This window comes from Tenrec ecaudatus, chromosome 6, assembly GCF_050624435.1.
Source record: "Tenrec ecaudatus isolate mTenEca1 chromosome 6, mTenEca1.hap1, whole genome shotgun sequence".
Classification (NCBI taxonomy): Eukaryota; Metazoa; Chordata; class Mammalia; order Afrosoricida; family Tenrecidae; genus Tenrec; species Tenrec ecaudatus.
In genome coordinates, this window is record NC_134535.1 from 73203947 (window position 1) to 73209445 (window position 5499).

Genomic DNA, 5499 nt, shown 5'->3' on the forward strand with positions numbered 1-5499 from the left:
CAATGCTGCTGGAAACCGCAGTTAAGAGATCAAATGACATTGCTTTGAGTAAATCCACTTCATATGACCTCCTTAAAGAATTGCAACGCAAGGATGCTGCTTTAAGGATGAAGATGTGCCTGATCCGAGCCATGGCATTATCAATTGCTTCCCATGCATGTGAAAGTGGACGTTGAATAAGGAAAACCAAAGAAGAATCCAGCATTTGAATTATAGTGCTGGCAAAAGATAGGAAAGGCAAGGATGTCATGCTTTGTAAAGTAGAGGGGCAGTGACAACGAGGAAGACTCCTAATAGGATGGATGGACACAGTGGTTAAAACAATGGGCTCAAACAAGAAAAATTGTGAAGATGGCACAAGACCAAGTGGAGTTTCTCCCTGTTGTACCCAGGGTCGCTGTGAGTCGGAACTGACTCGATGGCATCTAACAACAACAACCACACATAAAAAGTTCTGACTTTTAAATCTCGCTTAAACACAGATTTGGGAATGAAACTCATTCATAACCTGGTAGTTGCCTGTACTCCCAAAAAATACGCTAGCTTGGCCCCAATCCACATGTTTATTCAAAGTATATCCATTTTAGAGATTGAGGATTCCAGAAATAAAATTGTTGAGTTCAAAAGAGGAGCTAGGTGGCCATTCTATCAGTCAGGGTCAATCAGAAAAGCAGGAGCAGTAGGAGATTTATCTATGTGTGTGGCAGTGGGGTGAAAGGGCTTCAAAACGTTTGTAGGAAAATGGAATTAAAAGATAAGAGGATTTTCCATGAATTTTTGAGACCCCCTTCATATGTATCTTTATATGTGTATATGTATGTATCTTTATATGTATCTTTGTATGTGCATATGAATTAATTAAAATGAATTTGTACCTTTATATGTATATATGTATCTTTATATGTGTATTTGAATTAATTGAAAGAAATTTGTTAATGCCATTGTGAAGGTAAGTTAAGTCCATAGGTCAATTACTTGGTGGCGGGGAGACCCATAGCAGGTTGCTGAACTTGGCCACCGACTGAAACTCCTTCCATAGACAGTCAGGAAGGAACGCTCACGGGCAGGGTGGAATCTCTTGAGCACAAGCTACAGCATATTGTTCACAAACCACCAGAAAGGGGAAATTATAAGCAGACTGAAATTCCAAGTTCCAGGAGAGTGGAAAATGCAGTTTCAAATTTAGCAGCAAGTTGGCATCTCTGAACACAGGAAACCATATTTTAAAGGACTCGCCTAATTAAATCATGCCTACCCAGGATAACCTTCCTTTTGATTAATTGAAAGCAAAACTATTAGGTATTTTAACCTCCCAAATTCCATCATGGTAGTATCAAAGTTAGCATTTGATTGAAAAATGGGGACTGTACTTCAACTTGCCAAGTTCATTAAAAAAAAGTGGAAATTTGGCAATAGACATTGGTGATAGTGGAACAATATGATCAATGAAGTTGATGTCACTAATTTGTCCATGTGAAAAATGTTAAACTTGCAAATATTCTGTTATATATATTTTTACAATAATAAAAAGGGTTTTTTAAAGCCATCCCACATGGTGCCCCTAAAACTAGCTGGGGCAGTCTACATGTGCTCCCCACGTGAGACATGCTGTGTGTGTGTGCCAACCCTGTGCTAGGTTGGCACTGGAGGAAAACATAGTTTATTCAACAGAAACTACATATGGAGATGAAAAGTTAGAGCTTGGCTATATCAGAAGTCCATAATAAATGAAAGAATGAATGACAAGGAGAGAATCCCAGAAAAAGGACAAAAACCAAAAACATACTTTAATTTATATTAGGAACTAGCACAAAAAGTAAAGAAAGAAAGAAAAAGGCAGTTCACTGGTTTAGTATCTAATGTTGATGTGCTACAACATTCTTGCAAGATTAGTTGATTTTTCCAATGACACTTTCTCAAATTATAAATATGTATAAATACATGGAATATTTAAAGGGGGAAATTGCACTTAAGAATTTTTCTGATTAGAAACTATAGAAATTAAACTAGAGGTTATAAAAATAACACATCTGTCATTATTGTTTTTGTTATGCTCAAGAAAACAAAAGATAATGCAAAAAAGGCACACTACGTGTAAAGGCAGGAGTCAAAGCCCAAAGTCATGAGGATCGTGTGTATATTTAGTTGTTGTGAAAAGTGCCATCCTTGAGGATGCTGAGTCCTCTGTGGTGCTTGTAGGCTTGTTTCAGCACCATGACACTTTCCAGTAGCTATTCCTCGTCTCCATCTTCCCTAGCCCAGTCTTGTTTCCCAGCAGCCCTATCTTTCATTTCTTCTCTCTTCTCTCCTGTCCTCAAATCTCCGTTTCCATCTCTTTCCTCTTTCATCCTTTCTATTCTAGAAGAATCTGGTTTGCTCTTAACTTCAGCCTTCACCTCTTCCCCCACTTAGCACAAGAGAGGCTCAATCTTAGGCTAAGAAAGCACGGGATCTTTCCTCCATAGAAGACGAAGGAAGGAAGCAATTAAAAATTCATTGCTTCATATAACTTTTTTCTTGCCAGAACAGCAAATCTCCCATGCATTTTCAGGTAATGAATCAGAACTGGTTATTTAATTTCTCAGACATGAAAAAAAGTCAAAAGAAAAAGATAAATATCATCCCAAGTGTCACACTGTCACACAGTATTAGCTTGGAGATCAAGAAAATATACTCTTTGTTCATTGGCTGAACTACTCAGGAATTTTATTCCTCTAGATGAAATTCAAGGTATTTGGGATCCCTAAAATACATAAAGGTTTACTCCTTATTTGATTATTTTTAATAATAAAAGAAGAATCGTATGGTTGGGAATGACTTTTAGAAAGAAGAAAAAAAGTATAGAGTGGATGCCAAGCATTAGTCAGTGCTGGAGATGGGAACTGAATTTCTTACAGCTAACTCTCAATTATTCTGGGAGCTGACTGGGCAATTTCTGAATTAGCCAGCATCTCTACTTCTCTTTGAGCATCCGACTACCAGGCTGTTAGCCATTTTACTGCAGGTTGGAGTCTCAGTGGAAAGGTGGACTAGGACTGAAGAAACTGATATTCTAGTTAGTCCATTCTGCTCACCTGCTACTTACTAAGAAGCTTACTGTGAGATGCTAAAATAAATTATTGAAATTTGATGTGAAGATATTGGGGGCATTTCAATTACTTCTGCTATCCCTGTCCCTCATTATTTATTCATATTTAAGAGTTGCTTCATAGTTAGGGATGAAATTTAATCATCCAAATTCATTATCCAGGCTGAATTAATGGGTAAAAATACATAGTAATGACAAAAGTTAATATTTCATATAATCATTTCAACATTATAAGTCATGGGAATAAGATTCAATTAAATTTTGTAATGTTTTTATTTTTTGAGAGAATCAAAGTTACTCATTCTATTTACTATTCACTTGGGATACCTCCCAAGATTTTGATTCCTTGAGGTGAAATGCAAAACTTTCGTTATTCGTTTTAAAATTTCTAGTTAAAGTTTTCAAAAAATCTTGTGAAAAATCTTAAGTTTCTGCCATATTCAAGAGTGAAATAATATGTTTATGATAATGAAAGATAAAGAAGAGCTTGAGGAACTTAATTTTTATAATTAACAAAAAATTATATCAGAATCACAATGCTACGAACTTTGTCTATTGACTCCATCAATATGTGTCTCATGTATATATTCTTTTTATTCATTCAATAAGCATTTCTTGGGTATTGACACTATGCTAAATACTGAGCATACAAAAATTAAATATAACATGATCTCTGGGTAAGCGTGTGAGAGGCCACACACCACAGGAACTGGTAGCAGTGAGAGTTTTGAACTGTCCATTTATAGAATCTGAGTAAAGAAATGCCCGTGAGTTTCATTACCTGTTGCATAAGTTATGAAGGAAATGGGAAGACTCCCTGGACGTACATGAAAGGCTGAAGGAAATAGTTAGCCTTGCCCAGAAAAGAATAATGAAGGGCAGGGAGACTGAGGAGAAGATACAAAAATAATTGCAAGAAACACTCCTAGAGCTCTGCTTCCTGCAATGGTAAACTAGGACTTTGGGACCAATCCTGCAGACGATGATTGAAATATCTAAATGGAGGAGGGTAAGAGGCAGGGCCCTTTAGTCTGCTGAACCTGCCACGACCCTCCTGTTACCAAGCTTTGTTCTAACTCCAGCAGCATAGTAGTCTGTGATCCTGGGTATATGGCCTGGAAGAACATTGCTTCCCCCACTAGCTACATGGTTAACTGGGTATGCCTACATTTTCGGATGTGGTTGTTGGGTACCAGGAGGTTCGTTGTAATCCTAGCGATCCTGTGTGCAACTGCATGGAACGCTGCCCGGCCCTGTGCCCTCCTCACATTGTTGTTGAGTTCAAGCCCATTGTTGAAGAAGCCACTGTGCCGATGCATCTCCTTGAAGGTCTTCCTCGTGTTCATTGAACAAGTATAATGTCTTTCTCTAGGGGCGAGTCCCTGTAGATAACATGTCTAAAGTCTCTCCATCTTCACGGCCCGGAACAATCTGGCTGTACTTCTCCAAAAGCAGATTTGCTTATTCGTCTGACGGTTCATGGTACTTTCGATACTCTTTGCCAACAAATCCATCAATTATGCTCCAGTCTCTGAAGTTTCAGAATACATATGAGGCAACTGAAAAGACCTTGGCCTCGATGGAGCACACCTTCATCTTCAAAGTACATCTTTGCTCTTCAACACTTCCCGGGGGCTTTTGCAGCAGAATTGCCCCTAATGCAATAACACATCATTGGCTTTCTTGACTGCTGCACGAAATCTCCGACTAGTTCAATCTTTTCTCCATTTACTCTAATGCTATTTTTGGTCCTGTGTGAGGGTTTTACTCTATGTACTCCATACTAAAGGCTTGTTTTAAGGGTGACGTCGCCGAGAGAAGCTACCTCTCCTGCACTTCCTTCTTTAAGACAAGTCATTGATCTTGGTTAGTCATGTAAACGATAGCCAATGAATCTCATTCATTTAGGCACCTTCTCCCAGGCACCGTGTCCCAGAATCAACTGGACGGCACCAGAGGAGGGCAGAAGTTGGGGTGTTGAGGCTGCATTTAGAGCTGCTCTTGCCTTGAGAACATTTGTTTAATCAAAAAAATGCAAGCGGACAGTGAATCGTGATTTGGGCAGCTGGTTAGCAATGTGTGGTAGTTACATAATCTGGGGTCAATTTGAGAGGGCTATAAGGGGAGGGTGGAGTCTGGCCTGTCAATCAAGATACAACGAATGAGGTCTCTGTGTGGGCATGGCCTTCTCCTGAGAATTCTGGGAACTGCTGCATTTCCTCCTTGGAGGCGGAAGACACATACTCTCTCTGCTCGCTCCTTTGAAGACTCTAATGACAAGGCTCACTCCCTGGGAAACATTTCTGATGAGAAGCCACATGGACCTCACCTGATGCAGCCCTGGGTGCTGGAAAAGCCATGTAGAGACCCCTGCCAGTGCTGAGATGCTTACAACGCCACTAGATCTACAA